The sequence below is a fragment of the Ursus americanus genome, chromosome 6, assembly GCF_024610735.1.
Source record: "Ursus americanus isolate L20-20 chromosome 6, mUrsAme1.1.p, whole genome shotgun sequence".
NCBI lineage: Eukaryota > Metazoa > Chordata > Mammalia > Carnivora > Ursidae > Ursus > Ursus americanus.
In genome coordinates, this window is record NC_142132.1 from 80712153 (window position 1) to 80732562 (window position 20410).

General features: G+C 40.8%; 1 protein-coding gene across 4 annotated transcripts in view; it reads right to left on the minus strand.

Annotated features, from left to right (window-relative positions):
* The window catches only part of CHRM3 (cholinergic receptor muscarinic 3), a 474740-nt gene that overhangs the window by 252305 nt on the left and 202025 nt on the right, over positions 1-20410 (minus strand). For 3 of the 4 annotated variants that reach the window (XR_015724882.1, XR_006780532.2, XM_087863157.1), the window contains exon 3: positions 8195-8257. The gene's annotated coding sequence lies outside the window, so the exon portion shown is untranslated. The remainder of the gene's footprint in view (positions 1-8194; positions 8258-20410) is intronic. The other variant, XM_087863158.1, reaches the window with a different exon arrangement.

Sequence of the window (20410 nt, forward strand, 5' to 3'; positions counted from 1 at the left end):
AGAGTTACAATGAGATTCAAGGAGAGGGAAGTTCCTTGCAACCAAGGAAACAGAATTTCAAAAAGGCCAATGGCCAATGGCAACAAAACTTGCAGAGACATCAGGAAAGTTAGGGATCAAAACTTGCTGGGGTTCATCAACTACTAGGATATCTCCGCTCATTTCTGCAGTAGCATTCCCAGTGAAGCTGGGGACCCAGAGGCCAGTCTGCAGTGGGTTCAGGAATGCAGGGAGGAGAAAACCTAAGGAAAGAATTAGGGTCAGTGAGGGTTGGAGGAAGAGAAGGACAGAGAGACAGAAATCAAAAGAGAACCTAGGCAGGGCGTTGTCTGCTTCTTCTTTATGGTGTGAACCCATTTTACATTTACATTATGAAAGGTGAGTCATCAACAGAATGGAAAAGTGTGAAGACGCAGGAGAAAGCAAACAGCACAGGTGATTAGGGAACAGAAGGCAAGCTGAGGACAAAGCAGAAACTGACACCCCGCAAGCCCCCCCACCCCATGGGATGTATGTGACATTCCTCAGACACTCCTGGCTGCCCTAAAGGAAAAAGGAAATAGTTAGCCTATAGAGACCACAATCATGCAAGACTTGAGTCTCCCTCAGTTTACAAATGTTTTAACGGTCTACAGGAACAAAGCATTTCTGTCAATAACCTAGCTTCCAGAAGGGAATGTAGATACAATTAAACGTCCTTATAATCTGAAGCCTCCCGGAAGCTCCCAACCATCTTCATGCTAATGCCTTGCTAGAGGGAAAAACAACCTTAACTTGACAATGGCCAGGCCTCCGGTATCTTGTGAATCTTCTTTAACATATGAAAGTTTTTTCTCAACCTTCCTTTTTCTTCACCTCCCCCAACCCCATGGTATATAATCAGCCACCCCTCACAACCCGGGGCAGCAGCTCTTTCTGCCCACAGGTCCTGTCCCCGTGCTTTAATAAATCACCATTTTGCACCATAGGCGTCTCAAGAATTCTTTCTTGGTCGTCGGCTCTGGACTCCACCCCACTGAGCCTCACCTGTATTCCACAACCTCATCAAACAGGCTAAAGCTACAAACCATGACAACCACAGGGTCGGGATCTCTGCTACTTAAACTACTTAGTTACATTGCTTATATCAGGTCTTATATTTAACACTGACATCATTACAAAAATGTGTCTAGCTTCTCATCCAAACTGGACTGCATGTTCTTTAAGGAAGGAAGCTGTGGTATTAAAGCATGGGTACAGATCATCCAAGATTTTTATCTTAGCAACATACAGCAGGAACTGAATAACTATTTTGCTGAAAAGAAAACTGGACAGAATTTGCATTCTAAGAAGATGTATAAATGGAATTTTCTCTCCCCCCACCCCATGATATGCTGGAATGTAAATATAGCTAGTCCACAGCTTTGGACTTTTATCACATTATGAGATCTTTGTTTTTTCCAAGTCATTCTTCTATGTGCTTTGAATTGATTTCTTATAGTTGCATGCACGCTGCATGACATTTGGTGTGAAGACTGTGCCTCTGGTTTTCACGTTCTTTTCTACAATGTTTTTATTGTAACAAGCTCTTTTATTTCTCTTGGAATGTGACTGAGTTTCTGTATGTTATGGAACTATGTCCAAAACCACTTTTAGTTAAAAAGTGTCACCTATCTAGTTAAAAAGTGTCACCTCCACATTTGGATTTTTATGAAATGAATGACCTCTGTGACTTTACCTGATTACTCTAGCTTTTGAGAGCTGCTTTTTGTTATGTTTTTCTAGTTATCCCATAAGATTTATTTTATTTTTGATTCCCATCTCCTGCTACCGTTTGTGTGTTTGTTTTAAATGGGATTCTGTGATATCTTTTGATAATTTAATCAACTTTGAGGGAGGCATTTTATTTCTTTTGCATATAGCATAACATGGATGTTTTTTGTTTCCTAAAGGTTCCTTTTATTTTGTTTTATTTTGTTCTTGATTTGGATGTTCTTTTCCCTTTAGTTCAACTGTTCCTTTGAGAATGCAGTCTTTTTTTTTTTTAATGCACTGCTTTTGTTTGGGTCATTTCTGAAAACTTTTTAATCTACTCCCATTTAATGTATTGCAATCTTGCTAGAAAACTATTGGATTTACTACTTCCCCCTAATGTGCCTTTTTGAACTTGATTGCAGGGCTTCTCACACATGGGGGCCTTCAGTGCCCTACGGGGTAGGATACCCACAGATGCCCTGAGAGCCCTCTGTGGCCAGCAGGGCCAGGGTGGAGGCACCAGTCCCCCAGAGGGCAGGCTGGTGCTGAGCTCTCACAGCTGCAAGCATGATGGGGATGCCTGGCACCTGCTGCCTCTCTGAGATGCTCTGAGCAGAGCCAAGGTGGGCCTTGCCACCTGGACATCAAGTTCAGTGCCCAGCCACAGAGCGAGCTGCTGCTCTCATGCCCAAGGGGCTGTGAGCCCTGGGAGGTAAAGCTGGTGGTACAGGTTGCCAAGGGGCATGATACAGAATTGGGAGGGGTAAGGGCTGCAAAGGAGCCAGGCTGGGGGATCCTGGGGGGTGAGGACAGCTCCTTGTGGCAGGCCCAGGTCTCTATCTTCGCCTAAAGCTGATACTTCTGTCCAGCACCGCCCTGCAACCTAGGGAGTGGGACCCACTGCCATGTCCCTATGGTCCCGTTGCATCACCGTCTCACTCAGTGCGCGGTCCGTGTCGGCATCAGCCTCATCAGGGAGCACGTCAGAAATGCCAAAGCTTGGGCCCACCTCAGCCCTTCTGTATTTTAACAGGTGTATACACAGTAGTGTTGAGTGCAGCATCCAAGGGTCCACTCTGGATTTCCTGTGGCCATGAAATGCCCACTGCAAGGGAAATGCCCATAGGGAGTCACTTTCTTCTAGACCAGCTTCATATCTGTAGGTCCCTGGAATCCTGTGCCAAAGGCTCAGGTCTGCTTAGTGCTTAGGGCATACTTGGTGTCTTCCCCAGATGTATCCTCAAGTGCCCCTGGGGCCCAATGACTGGCCAAGGGACAGCTGTGACACAGTGGGGAAGGAGCACGTCAGACTTCCAGGGTGAGTGTCCACATGAATGCCCCCAGAGGAGGCTCCTGGAGGAGCAGGAAAGAGCCGGGGGTGGGCCCAGGGCCTCCAACTGTACTTTTCCTCCTGGTTCCACAGATAGGCTCAAGCCCACTTTTGCCCTTTTGGTGGCATCCAAGCTATGTGCAGGGTGATGGCTATAGAAGAATCTATGCTTTCAAAGAAGTTTTAAAATACCTGATACTAAAAAAGTTAGGTTGGATTCCAAAATCATTTGCCTTAAGAAATTTCAACATAGCATTTGTCAGTGAAAGAAAGTAATAGCTGTAGGATTCTTGAAACATAATTTCAATCATAGGACACTCCTGAATGGCTATAAAATAGGTCTTAAATTTTCTATCATCTACTTGTTCTTACAAAGCATCACACAGAGGGGCACCTGGGTGGCTCTGTAGGTTAAGCGTCTGCCTTCGGCGCAGGTCACGATCTCAAGGTCCTGGGATCCAGTCCCGCATCAGACTCCCTGCTCAGCAGGGAGTCTGCTTCTCCCTCTGCCTGCTGCTCCCCCTGCTTGTGCTCTGTCTCTCTCTCTCTGACAAATACATAAAATCTTAAAAAAAAAAATGCATCACACAGACAGTGATTGTCAAGACTTCAGACAGACCATTGATCAAGAATTTTAAGTCACTCTTTCTAACATAATACCTGATAAGAAAAAGTTATATGTAAATTTACATTTCTCATGAAAACATTTGAAAGTATTTTATTGGAAAACTCTATATAAATTCTATACTTAGTACTGTTCCCAACTCTTATTTTCTCTTCTTTCAATACTAAGAATATGTATTGATTTTTTTCTGCAAAATTCCATATAGATGCTCCCAAATCCTGTCTAATTTACCCACGTACCACACAAACATTACAGGTGCACAATAAAGTGAAAAAAGGTGAGAAGCATGTATCTAGCGAGACAGAGCTGATTAAGAACAGCTAAGGTGCCCAGAGCAGGCAGGCTGGAGAAGAATATTCCCTCACATTGTAGGAAGTATGCCTTTGGATCACAAAAACCTATTATTTCTGAATTTTATTAGAAATAAATCTTTTAATAAAGAACATTTCCTTCCTTTGTACAATTTGAAAAAAACAGATTTTTCCCTCAACAGATCAGCTTCAAAAATTTTTTTAACATTTTTCTAACATGTAATTATCATCTTTCAAAGACCCAAAAGTGCTGTCAATGTGACTGAAATCAGAATGTAAATATTTTATAAACAGCTGTCAAATCTCAATTGGCAGAAAACAAAAAGGCCCCGAGTTGCTGTAATCCAACCACGAGGCTACATTATTTAATTGACAGATAAGACATTTTTCTAGTTTCCATTTTCCCATCAGCATGTTAAATACATTAGCACGGTGTGCCACTCTGGATACACTGTGACAATTTACGTGATGATGGAATGAATTCTGAAATGCTCTCGGGGAGACGCCTAGCACCGTAACTGAATTCTGCTTCGTGGAGCATTTTTCACACTCAGTGTACTTGGAATGCCTGTTACTAACATGGACTGAATATTGGCATCCAGGGAATAGTATCATGCCCATTTAAAAAAAAAAAAGGCAAAAGGCTCTTAGCAGTTCAATAACTTATTCTTTCATTCTTTGGGGCCTTCACTCAACAAACATTTCTGATCGTCTATGTGCCGGGCTTAGCTCATACATCTATGTGAGATCCAAAGGACTGGCCTCTGCCGCCCATCCTCCCAGATCAAAAACGCTGCTGGGGAGAGTACCCAAAGTGATCCCTCCCAAAGGTGCTGCTGCTTCTGTCTGCATGGCTGGCTGTCCCTCTCCTCTGAAGGGTTTTTTTTTTTCTTTTCATCTTTACCTTAATTATTTTTCCCCTCCTTCCTAAGCAGTAGACTCATGGGAGACATCTATAAGCACTGCTTAACTTCTTCCGGGATATCTGACCTATGGCATTCTCTGCCTCTCCATTCATTCATTCAGTAAATGTTTACGAAGCTTCTCACAGGGAACAGGCATCCTTACAGGCACCGTGGTTTCGGCAACGAAGAAACAGACAAGGCCCTGCCATCGCAAGAGCTTAGACCATTCTACGGCGAGAGATAACAAACTGTACAAATGTGGCCGAATTCTTCATGTCTTGCCTAAATCCCTTAAGTTGTGTGTGTAGGTATTTTTACCATAGGGGGTATTTTACAAAAGAACATTTCTAGTATTTAGAAAGAATTCACTTTGGGTGCCCAGGCTAGTGCTCATTTACAGAGTGGTTAGGGAAGGCTGCAGCTGCTGAGATGTGAATGGGAAGGGCCCCGGGAATGGGGCAAGAACACAAAGAAACACGCACAGAACGGTAAAAAGGACAGACACAGAAGCTGGGAGACAAGGAGAAAAGTATGGGATGTTTAAGTCATAGTTGTGCATTGGAGTGTTGCCCTTGATGTAGGGGAAGGAGCTGAAGGGTTTTGATCAGGTCTCAAGCAGGGGGAACACAAGACGTGACGTGGGTTCCCCAGGCACCGGCCGTTGCACACAGGGCGGATTTTGCTAAGGCAAGAATGGGAGCCAGGAGACCATCAGGAAGTTCACACAAGTGGTCCAGGCAAGACAGAATGACTTGGGGAAGGGTCGTAACAGAAGACACAGAAAGAAATGAAGAGATTCAGGATCTATTTGAAAGAGAGGAAAGGGACAGGAAAATCACCGACAACGCATAGATTCAAAGGCCAAAAAGAAAGCTTAGCTTTAGCAGAGACAGCATGTCCCCTCATTCGCAAAGGAGATCCGACGAGGTAAGCTATTATTTTACACTAAGAGAATATCAGAATATCTGACACCCTCAATTTACAAATAAAGAACAAAGGTCCAGAGAGGTGAGATGGCATTTTTAAGCCTCAGTAGAGCTGGCTGTCACTTGCACTGCCCCTCTCGTATTTTCCAGCCCAGAGACTTTTCCATTACCCAAGCACCTCCTTCCCTGTCCTTCCCTGACTCAGCTCAGTACCTTATTCAATATCGTGCATGACTTTCTTTGGAAAGGTGTTTCTTTATATAATTTATCTTTTACCTGCATTTTTTCCCCTGAACCCAGTAAGTATGAATGAAGTAACAGAGACTGTTAGAAGGAGAATATTTAACATCAGGACTGTAGGTTAAAAGCTGAATTTTGGTGCCCATATCGAGACCATTATTTCTAAACATTTATTTCAAAAAAATCTTTAAAAAGCAAAACAACCCATCTTGGAATTAATATGTCCTTCACCTGCTTTCATCGGCAACTCTAATTCATCTTGGTTCCCCCAATTAGAATTTTCCCTCTTTCTTTCTTTCTTTTCTTTCTTTCTTTCTTTCTTTCTTTCTTTCTTTCTTTCTTTCTTTCTTTCTTTCTTTCATCTATCTGGCACAGTCTCAGTTCACTTAGTTTTATAAGTGGATAATCCAATGGGAATTCTGTGTTATTGTCAGGACAAGCATCAGGGTAGCAGAGCACCAGGAAGGGTGCCTGACAGGTCCAGTTCAAGCCTTGCCTTTGACCCCTATGATCACAGGACACAGTTTTTAACATCAGTTTCCCCATCTGTACATGGGGATACTAACACCCCGACGGCACTCCTGTGAAGATTAAACAGGCATGTCTAGCACAACGTCCGGATCTGAATGCCCATGAATCAGCTATGTCTGCATTGGCTCCCAATGTCAGGGGACCTAACCAAATCTGGGTCAAGCCACAGGAGAGCTGATGGTAGGCTCAGGAGAGTGCAAGAACGTCATCAAAGAGTCAAGTTCATTTATCTCCCTGCTCGAACATCTCCGGCTGTGGTTTTTGTCCTTGAGATTACGAGATGGGGGCTGTGCTGGGTACTCACCATGGTTTTTACTTTCTGTATTTTATGATGTTTTGAGATCTTAAAAGCTTGATGCCCAGAGAGAGGCTGCCTTTCCCAGGGCTAGCCAGTTCTTTGAGATAGCAAAGGCCATGGCCCAGAGCACACCTTTCATATGTAAACCAAGCAATCCTGGATCTACAGTCCCAATTCTCTAACTCTCACACCCCAAGCCAGGGTTTCCCCAGCTCTAAGTCACTCAGTGCCTGGGACGGGGTGGCCAGAGACCACCCCTATGACCCTTGCATAGCTATTCCCTACAGACACTCCCAGTAAAGGCTCTGACTTAGACCTTCTCCTCATTCTCTTCTGCCACCAGGTCAAACCTGGTGTTTCCTCAGGTGGCCCTGGTGACAGGGAGTGGCCCTTTTCTCACTCTAGGTAACAAATTCTCCTTTTAATGGCATTGACTGTCATCACTGTAACCCCCATAAATTAAAATCTGTGGCTTCAAATTTTAGAAGAGCTTTCCAGGTAGGAAGATGGAGTCATAACAAGGAAAATGTTCCAAAGATATTCCGCTCTTGAAACCCTGCTCTTTTATTTCAGAAAGGGAATAAATTCAGGAAGGGAAGCCCTCCCTGGGGCTCACCATCCAGAGTTCATTAGCCAGAACTGGGTTATGTGGCTTCAGGAAAAGAGTCAGGAAAGGCAAAGATTTTTAAACTAGGCATTTCGCTCTCCTTAAAAACATCAGAATTATTATTATTATTATTATTATTATTATTTGGAAGGGAGAAGGGATATTAGGTAGGCCAGTAGCACTGTTTGCTGAATAGAGAAAGTATTAACAATGTTTAAAGGAGATTGAACCTTCTTACAGTGTCACTCTTTATATTCACTATCAGATTTTGTACAGCATTTTGGATAAGATGATATAAATCAAGGGACAATATTTAAGCTTCTATGAATTAGACGAGCTATAAGATTCTATATGTGTTAAAAATTCAAACATTTTGCATTAATTTCCAATAACCCCATACTGCTATGATACAAATGAGTATTTAAAATTAATTTATTTCATATTTTAACAAACATGCTTTCACTGTAATCTTGAATATGATCAGCAAATAAGCCAAAAAAGTATCTTTACTAAGATGCAAAAATCAAGCACTACTGTGTAGCTATATTAAGATGCCCAGAGAGGAATTAGAAATCACACTGAAAGACACCAACTTAGAAATTCCTATTCCTCATTAATCTGTTTCACTGTTCAAGCCATAAATCCTTTTATTAAAGCAAAGAACTCAACCCCCAAAAAAGATCTTACCTTACAGTACCTTAGTGGAAGTTCTGAATGTCATTTAGTTGGCCTCTGATCAGAACATAGGTGCTAGAAAAGAATTAAGAAAATGCAGTTAACACATAGTCCTCGGAGGGGAAAAGTCAATAGGTTACACAAAAAGATCTGAGGAAATGTCAGAAAATACAGAATTTTCTAGTGAAAGTGATCTCATAGATCATGGTGCCTCACCATCTCATGTAACAGATGAGGATACACGCGGTCGGAGAGTGAGGGTCCCTGTCATTGGCAGAAGAAATGCATATATTGACTTTCTACAAAAGGCTCTTTGTATATAGTTCCACTCCTCACACCTGCCAAAGATGCGGTGACAGTGAAGGAACATAAAGCAAGAAGAAAACACAATAGAAGTTGCACATTCCTTCATTTCATATGTTAGTGATGGGATTCTCTTTTTAGCCAGTGGGTTAGTACTATCTACTGCCCTTAGAAGCTCCTTCTAAGAAGAACCTTCTCCAGCCGCTACAGGGACACAGACACGGACACACACACACACACACACACACACACACAGCCAGCCCTGCTTAGCCCACTTCTCACACAGGGTTAGAGTCAAATCTTAAAGAAAATCCCCCAACCCCATTTCGGACACTGGCACTCACATTTTTAAAGTGTACAGAGCCTGACATTTAGGCCAGGACCTTGGGAAGCTTTTAGAATGTTGACTAGAGAAAGAAAAAGAGGCACCAAGTTCCACGAACCAAGAACGAAGGAAGTGTGTTCGTGGCAAGGACGTCACTGGGAATGCAAGGTCAGAAGGGAATAGTAAGGGCTATGGGAGAACTTCGAGATGGGGATTGAGAAGATGTTGAGATGTTGCTGGATTTTTAAAAGGAGGACCTTGTAGTTTCCTGGGGGGTGACAGTGAAGTCAGATGATAGCACAGGAAGAGGTCGTGAGGTGAAAAGTTGAGGGTTCCTGAGGTGCATATGACCAGAGGAGCTTGGGGCAGCCTCTGAGAGTAGGGTCTACAAGATAAGCCTAGAGATGGAAAGAAACGTTTCATTCATAGTAAAAAATAGATTCGTGTTTTGCACGTCTCTCTTTTTTTAAGTGTCCATCCACAAAGGATTGGGAAAAAGGAAAAGAAAGAAAAGTCACTCGTCCTGCATCAGTTTGAGAAGCATTGTCCTAGAGAGCATCCTTTTCTAGCCCCCAGCATCTCTTCAGGAAATAACGTACGAGCAACTGGAACTTCAAGAGAATATGCGGCAGTATTGACATTCCCCTTCATACTGGAAGAAGTGGTGGGAAAGTCATCAAATAACACTTCAGTGGGAGGATATAGACATTTCAGCCTCTGGTCTCTAATGCACAGGCATTTTCGGCTATGTGGGGCAGGCCAGTGAGCCTAGGCTTCATCTTTCACCATTGATTCCTTCTAGAAGCTAATGAGCCCAAGGGCAAGTGAATCCCACAGAGCCACAGGTCAGTCCTCTCACTGTAACCTGCTAAGTGTCCTGCACATAGCAGCTGCTCAGTAAATATTTGTTATATGGATTTTATCATTAAAGTTAACAGTTCTCCAGAACACATCTCCCTAATTTACAAGGAGGTGTCCCAACATGCCTACATTCCATGCCCAACATGGAATCAGATCATTTTAATAAGTACATATCCCTCAATAAAATAAAATTAAGTTACACAATTAATGATAAAATAAACACAACTCAGTCATTAAAATGTCTGCTAATAAAAATACCTCGTTCACTAAATGAACTGGAGAACAATAATTGAGATTGAATACCTTGAAGTATCTTGAAGTTTCTCTAGTGTTAGACTCGGCAAAGCATTCATTTTGAGAATCAGTGAGAGAACTGGCTTTCATCCTAACTTCAAATTACTTCTATTGCAAATTAATTGCACATGACGTTCATTTAGGGGTGAGCTTCAAATCTCTGAGTACAGATGACAGGCTCTCCCAAATCCCAGCAAACATGGTTCAAAGGGTTATAAAATGAAAATATGACTGGCGATTTCAGAGATTGTTGTCATAATCATGCAGTTAGCCAAATAAAGAGGAACACAAAGCCTGAGACAGAACGATAATTAAGGAAGGGCAGATGAGATGCTTCCTTCCGTAGGCCAACACAATATCACCTCTAGGATGTGTATAGAGAAAGGTAAGTGTTTTTGTTAATATCCTTAAATAGTTTCCTTCTGTCACATCTTTGGGTATTTACAGACGTAGTGAAGTAGCAATGAGGTGGCAGGTCTGGACTTTAAGTATAACCGTCTGAATGGTCCCATTTCCTTCAGTCTTTTCCAAAAAGTCATTATATGCCTACTTTCTAATCATTGTGAGCGTGCGTACTGCTCTCATCTCCTGGAAGACATAGACCACTTGAGCAGATGTTTTGCAATCTAAGTGAATGATAACTCAACCCGCAGCCGTCTGATTTAGACAGCATCCTACCTGCTCACAGCTCCGAAATAAATAAGCTTAATTAACTAATTAAACTTCTTGTATTCAGCTGAAATCAGATCCGAGTCTCTTAAGATACAGAATATTCCTTTTTAATTTCACAATATAGTTTTAGTTTATAACTTGCCTTATCTGAAGACCAAAATAACAAGTGTTTTGACAAAGTTGTGCCTGACAGTCTGTTTCATGGGAATAGGATAAATACGGTTCTAAAAATGTATATATTATGCTAAGTCTGGTTTGCATTAACTTCTTATTTAAAAACAGGATTCACTAAGTATCTGTGCTCACTCAGATGTCGTGTTTTACCCTAACTAGTTCCTTCAAAGTCCATCTTCTCGTTTTTTAAGCCATCCCATCCAGACAAGAAAAGACAGAGATAATTATTTTTTTTAAAGATTTTTTAGAAAGATTTATCTACCTGAGAGAGAGCAAATGAGGGAGCACATGAGGGGGGGGTAGAGGGAGAGAGAGAGACAATCCTCAAGCAGACTCCCTGCTGAGTGTGGAGCCCACGTAGGGTTCGATTCCACAGCCCACAAGTTCACGACCTGAGCTGAACCCAAGAGTCAGATGCTTAACCGACTGAGCCACCCAGGCACCCTGAAAGACAGAGATACCTAAAACATGAAATTGTTCTTATGAATGAAATTATGCATTCCTCTGCTATAATCCCCAATTTGCAAATGAAGCTCAGGAACTGTCTCAGAGTTGTCCAGTGAGTGACGGGTAAAGCTGCTGTCCAAGCTTGGACCCTGTCCACTTCCAGTCGCACATCATCGTAGCTGTGACAACAACAGTGATGATGAATATTTACTGAATGCTTACCATCTTCCAGGGGCTACTGCAAGCCCTTTGTACACCCAACCATGTCATCATCACAGCCTATCTGTTGTCTACATTTTATAGATACACAAATAGCCCCCTGTTTGCTCAGTGTAGGGGAACCACAGCTCTACAGGGATTGAGACAAAATTTGGTGCTGCTTCATCTTTTTCCATTTGCCCTTTCCCTTCTCTGTCCATTCCTTCTTACTTTACTTCATCCAAGACATAAAATTAACACAACTCCTGGTTTGAATGGGTCGAGGTACAACAGGTTCCCAATATCTACGTTTTTGAGACGTTGCTTTGCCTGTTTTGATAGGCAACGGACCTTGGTCAGAGCAGAACAATGAGAGTTCTTAGTGGACACTGAGCGCTCTACGGTAGACAGATTCTCCCTGGGAATTCCTGAGAACATCACGCTCTGGCAGGGAAGTGACAGTAAGTGGGAATGGCATTCTTCAGGGGTTTGCTGTCTAGGAATGCTACCACCCTGCGGTGTCGAAGGAGTTACTGCAAAGCCAGGATGATGTCCAGTGGGCCAGGTTGACAAAGAACACAATTTCAGAAGTCTTCAAGGCAGGTTCCATCAGGAACCATCAGGGTGGTAGCAGACTCAGTGGCTCCTATGAGCTGACAAGACCTCAGCCAGCGTCTGGGAACACGGGCAAGTTCAATAATCTGGAGTGAGTCCACTGGTAATGGTGAAGCAGATCACTGGGTCCCTTGCTTTCAGAAGTGTGTTGACGTAGGGGTGGAGGGCATCTATTTTAAATAAGGACGAGGAGAGCGAACAGGGATGTGAGGACGATGAATTGTAAACGCTGTCTCACCGAGACCCACCCGAGATCTCTCGGAGGTTACACGATTCCCAGAAGCCACCAAGTAGAGGGGATGAATCTGCTTATTCACTGCACAGCTTCTGTGCAGGGCTGAGTCTTACTGGCTGGCAGTTTTCAATTCTTACAGCTCCCCGAGCCTGAGGGCAGCAAGAGTGGCTACGGAGATTCTTATAAAGACTCATTACACCAAGAGTTCTGGAAATTCCAGGCAGTATCGACAGACAATTAAATGAAGAGAAAAGTATTATTGCTCTCCATTTCAATTTTGGCAGAAAACGGAATGGGAGAAGAAAACTTTATCCTATCCATGGAAAAGGACTGCTTCTCAATCCAATTTCCACAAACCTAATCTCATACTGTGGAGATAAAAGTTGGAGGCTAGATTCGACAAGATGTAGGAAACAGTGTGAAGAGTATTATCCAAAGTTTGCAATTTCACATTTCTCTGTGCACAGAAAAGTAACAAAAAGGAGCTTCTCTAATAATATTAACACTATTGGCTGACTCTTTCTGTAATTAGATGTGATTCTTGTGTGCTTTAATTTTTTCTCACGAAGTAGAAGAAAAAATCTTTACTATCAACTAACTGGTATTTCTACAGGGCCAGTTAAATAACAGAAACTGATGTTTACTAGAATTTAACACGTTTAGCCAGTTCATTCAGCATTAGCTATTTTAAAAAGCAAAAGAAAAACTTCTAAAAAGGCAGAGTTTTAAATGTCACTTTTGAGAAAGATATATGGACATATGTCACATAGTATGTTAAATATAAAGACATTTTAACAATTTTATGAAATAATTCATGACCTTCTAAAATCAGACTCTATAGATTATGCCTGCTGGCTGGAGTAGGCAGTTAAATGTCAGTTCAATTTGTTTCTTGTTCTAAAAGACACGAGGAAAACTTACAAAGGAGAAACTTAGCGTAACATAAAATCTACACAAAGTTAGTATCCCACAGTATCCTATGTTTTTCTCCCTGTAGTAGACTGAATTTTGTCCCCCTCAAATTCAAATGTTGAAAGCCCTAAGCCCCACGATGTGACTATATTTGGGGATGGAGCCTTTAAAGAGGTAACAAGGGTTAAATAAGGTCATACAGGTGGAGCCCTAATCCCATGGAACTGGTGTCCTGATAGGAGGAGGAAGAAGAGCACCTGGGTGGCTCAATTGGTTGAGCATCCAACTCTTGATTTTGGTTCAGGTCATGATCTCAGGGTCATGAGATCAAGCCCCGTGTGGGGTTTGCTTGGGATTCTTTCTCTCCCTCTGCCTGTCCTGCCCTTGCTCTCTCTCGGTCTCTGTCTCTTGCTCGTGTGGGCAGCTCTCTCAATCTCTCCCTCTTTCAGACAATAGAACATGTGAGGACACAAGGAGAAGGCACTGTCTACAAACCAAGGAGGGGGACCTCACCAGAAACCAACCTTGACCAGGGACCCAGAGCCTCTAGACCTGTGAGACAGGAGCTTCTGCTCAAGCCACCCTGTCGGGAGTATTTTGTTATGGCAGCCTGAGCAGACTGATACCCTTCCAATTTGATATTCAGCTCTCCAGTGAACAAAAACAAAAATCTACTGGAGTTTATTTTGAGCTTCACCTGTAGATTTGATTTTTATTTTTCTTTAAAATCATCAAATTCTAGAACACTGAAGGTAAAAAGAACTAAAGAAGAATTTAGCCCAAATCTTACCATTTCTGAATTTTGTCCTTCGGTTAGAAGTGATGGATTTAAAATGAAATTTGAACTTTCAGTAGAGTATGTATGATGACAAAAGAAATATCCTTGTTTGCTAGCATCTTTCAGTATAAGGATAAAAAAGAAGACTCGAAACCTCAGCTCCTTTCATAATTTGAAGGCAATGCACAGCAATGAATATTATGTGGGGCCTATATCTGAAATAAAGAGTGGAAGGGTCATTTATCACATGTGATTCATCATGATATTTCTAAAACTGGTGAGGTAGGTTGGTCAAAAAGTAGTTAATCTGTATTACTAGTAGGAACGAGGTGGGAAGGAAAAGGAGCCATGGGTTTATACATTTTAACTTCTTCTTTTATACAGAAAAACTATTATTTTCCACCTTTTTATCCCCATTGGATATGGAGGTATTTATGAGTTGATATATGCATTTATGAGTAAGCCTAGGAGACTAACTTATCTATAATTCCAAGGAGTCTATGGAAACAGACTGGAAAGAATAAGGTGGGGGCAGGAGGCTGTGTTATTCACCCAGGTTTCACCATTAACTTTCTTTCTGGAGCCTGAATTCCAGGCAACCTAATAATTTAGAAATGGAATTAAATGGCCATTCATGCATAATAATACATAATAAAATATTTTCTTTTTTTAGCTATAAACTAATAAAGCTCACTTAAACCAAACCATACCTGGTTGTACAAAGAGAAAAAAAAAAATCAATGATTTCTGTCTTTCCCTCATTCATGCCCACATTCAGTCCCCATGAATTTAATAGTTTGGTGTTTATTGTTCCCTATGTTTTGTCTTAACATTCAGCATACCCATTTCCTTTACTGTTACCCTAACTTTCATATTATTATGCATATGCTCTTCTCAGAAAACAGTACGACACATATTCCTCATCAATCCATACGGACCTAACTTATGGTTTGTAAGAGCTGATCGAACCCCCTCAGGATAAAGTGCCAACACTTAGTCAATCCTTTTACTGTGCATGAGATTAGGATTGCTTCCTTTTTTTCTATTAGAAACAATTCAGCAATAATCATCCTTGTGTATACATATGTTCACTTTGTAGTTATATATTCCAAAAGCTGTAATTTATGGGTTAAAGGGTCTTCATACTTCATATTTAAGTAGATCATGCCTATTACTTATCAAAAAGGTTGTAGCAATTTTGTTTCCCACCTTCCAGAATTGTGTATTATCTCTTTCTATCTATTAATCAATCAATCTATCTATCTTATTTTTTGGCAAGAAAATCCGTGTTCCCAGCATTATCTCTTTATTATCTGTTGGGCCTCAGAGAGAGTTTTACCCTAAGAGCACACTGTAAAGAAACTTTGGCTAATGTTCCAATGTCGTGGCATAAGAGGGAGATAATCCTTGGAAAACACATTTTAGGAAAAACAACAGTAACTACTGTTCAGAGAAAGAATGTGTAAAGGTGCTGTATTGAGTGAAAACGAGTAAAGGCTCCGTTCAGAAAGTTGCTCTACGTGGGAAAATACATTCTGACTTAAAAGGCACTGCTATTATTTTCTCCATAAAACTATGATTTTAAAAATGTCTAACCCACCAAATGGTTTCCTGTATTCTTTAAAAGTTCAAAAAAAAATCTGTAACAAAGGAAAAGGTCCAGTCTTGAAGTTCCTTAATTTTATAAACAATATTATATCTTTAAAATGCTACCCTTCAGCCACAAATGGCTCAGTTCACATGCTTGGAAATGTTAATCACCCTTTTCTTCAGGTAACCTTTCCGTCGTCCCTACTCAGGTGGCTTGTAATTATAGTCCTTTAAATCTCAGTCTTTCTCTCTGTCTCTGAAGTTAAGTCATAATACGACTGTGAAAGCCAGAAAGGAGTATTTCTTATTTTTGGTCAAACCAGTGTTACAATGCCTGATCAAATAACAATGTTTCCAGGGATGAATTTTAAGGGGGAAAAATGTGCCTGGAGTGTAGATTCTTATAAAGATATTCTCTGGGGGGCTTCCATTAGGCATCTGAGAAACACCTTACAGGACCACTACCGAATGTGGAGGATGGCCAAGCTCACCCACTACGCTACGGAACTGATTTGGTGATGAAGAATTAGTAATGACTCTAGCTTAATTTAAAACACCTTAGGCAGATATACTCTTAAAAAATAATAATGAAAGTAGATTTTTCTCTATGCCTAGGGTTTGCTTGTTTGGAGAACAAATTTTTCCTTTTTTTTCTTCTTCTTCTTCTTTACTCTTCCTTTCAGTACTCAGGAAATTTCCTGAGCCATGTTCCTTAGCCATAGCTGAGTCTGGACTTTGGGCAGTCACTTGATTCAGTGTCTTGGTTTTCTCATCCACAGCTTTAAGTTGAAACCATGAACTCAGCTCAGAGAAATGATAACATAATTTGTACAAAAGAGAGAGGAAATACTACATCTAAATGATAACATGACTGTCTTGGAATAATGGGAATTTGTGTGATTTTTTCTCTCTCTAACATTCTTGTTTTCAACTTTTTTAATATAAGCAGATATTACATTCTGATATCAAAGTCATCTGAAACAAATCCTCTACAATATGAAGGCTGAGCTTGTCTCCAACTCAGACGGGATCCCCCAAGCCTGACACCCTCTCTGTGCTTCCTCTCTCCCCACACTCCCACTCTGGGCTGCTAGCTTCATCTGTGGTTCCCTGTAATTAAAAGTTAGCCCTACTTTCTGTTCATATATCTAGCTCTTTCACAGGATTGTAGGTAAGGACTGTGTGCCCTAAATGTTCCCTTAAGTCCACACTGCTTTCAAGATAGACATAGAGCTCAGACCAGAGGAAGTACTGAAGTCATGCCTGGCAAACTCTTAGTGGCGAGCACTTCTCAGAGTATACTACGGCTAAGCCAGATCCCTCAGGAATATGGTTGATCAAACAAGCAAACAAGAGCAAAGAATCTTAAGAACTTCAGGCAGAGTCTGAGATTCATAAATGCTTCTATAAGATACAAGATAATCAAAATACCTAGAGACACTGTCACGAAACAAGGGGACATAAAAGGGACTATCACACACTATTCAAATCCAGACGCAAAAGGAACCTCCAGTGGACCACTACCAGGGGTCATCTTAGCTATAGACTGTTATCCATTGCGTGTGTGTGTGTGTGTGTGTGTGTGTGCTCACACATGTAGCAAGCAAAGGAAATTAGTATTAGAACTCTGTATCATTTACAGTGTATTGTATATAATATGCATAAACAAATACAGACATTTTAACACCATATTGGAGATTCAAAATTTTTGGCACAAAACTATCATTTATATAAAAACTAACTCTTGCTGGCATTGTCATAGTGAGCCATCTTAAATATCTGAATTTTGATAAATGAGCAAGAGGCTAGTGTTTAGAGTAGACAAAATCAAGCAATCAAAAGACACTTCACAGGTGTTTACGACATTTTCTAGACTGCACCCAATGTCCTAGGAGCTCCACAATATTCAAAAAAGAGATTTGGTGCTCAAATAAATTGGGGAATTACTGGGCTAAGTACTATGTTACCATTATCTTTACAACGGGATCATTCAGGAATTAAAACAGATACACATTATGAATTTCATGAAGGCAGATGCATTCTGATGCTTCTTTTCCTTTTTTTTTTTTTTTTTTTTTTGCCATGTGTGAGTTTCTCATAGGAGAACTAGGGTAAATGCAGCATTGTACAGCTTAGGGTACTTTTCTATTTCAGTACAGAAAAAAAATCTATTTCTTTCCTAGCCTAGCTTGAAAATGAATTTGCTCTTGAGTCTGGATTAGTATTTTCCCCAAATTCATTGACTCTCTAACATTGTGAAAAATAAATTTGTCTTTCCACAAAAAGAATACGGCATGTTGTGTTGCACAACTAAAAACTCATTGATTTGAGATAGAAAAAAAATGCAATAACAATATCCAAAATAGATATTTTCAAATACCACATTTTGAAATGTAATTGTGATATTCTAGGATACACTTTTGAAAATCTAATGAGCCTCTGAAACTGTATTTAGCTGAAATTTCAACCTCTTAAATATTTGGAAAGGTTAATTTTGACGTGATGAATTACAATTTTGGCAAATCCATTGTACAGCTGTTCTTGGGAAGTAGAATGCTGTTGGTGGTGGGAACAACACATTAAATCAGTTCCCCTGGAGTTTTCTTATTAAATATCTTTCAGAAAATGCTCAAATGTTCTGAGTTAGTACAGTTTTTTCCTGCTGGATTAAACAATATCTTCGGTAGGTAAATGGTTAGCACATACTGCCTTCTAATAACCAAGGCTATCCCTTTCTAAATCAGAAGACTAAAGGATCCCCAGAGCCCAGAGGCCACAGGACTAAGGGAATTCTTTCATTACAAAGAAGTGTCATTTCTCCCATTTTGCATGAGCCCCCAGGGGCCAGCTGTGGGAGGAGCTTTCTCCTGATTGATGGCTGGTACATGAAGGCATTTGTATCTTCCCTTAGAGAAGTCCATCCGGATATAAGTCCCTCTGGATGTCTGGATTTCATAGAAGAGGTTTCATTCTAGTAACACCCATTTTATTGAGATCACCTCCCCCGCACTCCAAAACGTTGGTAAGATGGGGGAAGAAGAAGACAACTAGACTCTAATAAAACTACCTGTCATTCAAAAAAACCCAATGAAAATTATTAATTAAGAGTCAGCCTTGGGGCTCCTGGGTGGTGCAGTTGTTAAGCGTCTGCCTTTGGCTCAGGGCGTGATCCTGGCATTATGGGATGGAGCCCCACATCAGGCTTCTCCACTATGAGCCTGCTTCTTCCTCTCCCACTCCCCCTGCTTGTGTTCCCTCTCTCTCTGGCTGTCTCTATCTCTTCAAAAAAATAAAAATAAAATCTTTAAAAAGAAAAAGAGTCAGCCAACACTGTAAGTTAACTACACTGTAATCAAAATAATAATTTGAGGAATAAGACAAAAATAACTAATATAATTAATAACTCTAGAAAAAATGTATAAACTTTTTCTCATATTATGGAGACTAGACAGAAGTGAATACTTTTCAAGCTAATCGAAGGGTATTTTTATTTGAATCTAATACCTTCGTATTCCATTTCGCTTTTTAAAATTCCATTAACCCTACTGTATCTGACATATTCATCACTTTGAAAAAGATGATCTGAATTTTTGCCAATTAAATACTCAATCAGGGATTCAAAAATATTCTACGTGTAAATATTTCTATAATCCATGAAATCACTTCCACCTTTGCATGAATTAAAGCACAGTTCACTTTCAACGACATGGGGTATCAGCTATACTGGGAAAATAGAAGTTTAGTTGGGTGAGGTGAGAGCTGGACGTTTTGACTGCCTAGAAGTTAACAGGAGTCACTGGGCATCTGAGTTACAGTGAAGGAAAGACATTTGAACTTAGGTTCAGGATTTATTTTTCCCAAGCCCAGTGTGAGCTTATTCTGTGCATAAGCATTAAAATTGTAACAATTATTTCCATGGCTTCCTAGTGTGACTTGACAACCACTCTCCCACATACAAAATGTGATGATTCCTTAAACTCAAGATTTTTATTTGAAATTTCACATTATATGTAACATTGTTCTCTTGTATCTTTTGGTTGTTATTCCTAATAATGTTTTGATTTGCTTAGTTGGAAGGGATCAGTAGGATTGCAAATATTTTTCAATTAAGTAGAAACTTATTTGAGTCTTTAAGAGAGCACAGGCCAGGGGCGCCTGGGTGACACAGCAATTAAGCATCTGCCTTCGGCTCAGGGCGTGATCCCGGCGTTATGGGATCCAGTCCCACATCAGGCTCTTCTGCTATGAGCCTGCTTCTTCCTCTCCAACTCCCCCTGCTTGTGTTCCCTCTCTCGCTGGCTGTCTCTATCTCTGTCGAATAAATAAATAAAATCTTAAAAAAAAATAAAATAAAATGCAGGCCAGGTACAGAGCTATCTGACCTACCCTACCCTTCTTTTTCTCTTAAATGAGATACCGCACCTTTCCTGATAATTGCTGTCATGACTTAACATTTCTGATTAATGGTTAGAGCTACTAATGTGGGGAAAGTGGGTCTACATGCCCGTGCGCATGCGTGTGTCACAGAAAGAGACAGACACAGACACACAAAAAGATGCACATACACAAGGACAGCTGTGTGCTTTTCTTCACCTATGGCCCCTTTATTTTCATTTCTCTTTACCTGCAGATCCTTCATCAATGAACATTACTCATTTTGAGGCCTGCAACTCCCTAGGCTTCAACTTGGTGTGTGTGCATGAGGTTGACCATGAATAGTGCTATAGTATGTGGCACTTGAGATTGGGAGACCTTTAGAGTATATAATCTGTGTGATCCTCATTTGTCTGCAACTACAAACCCTATATTTACATATGCATTAAA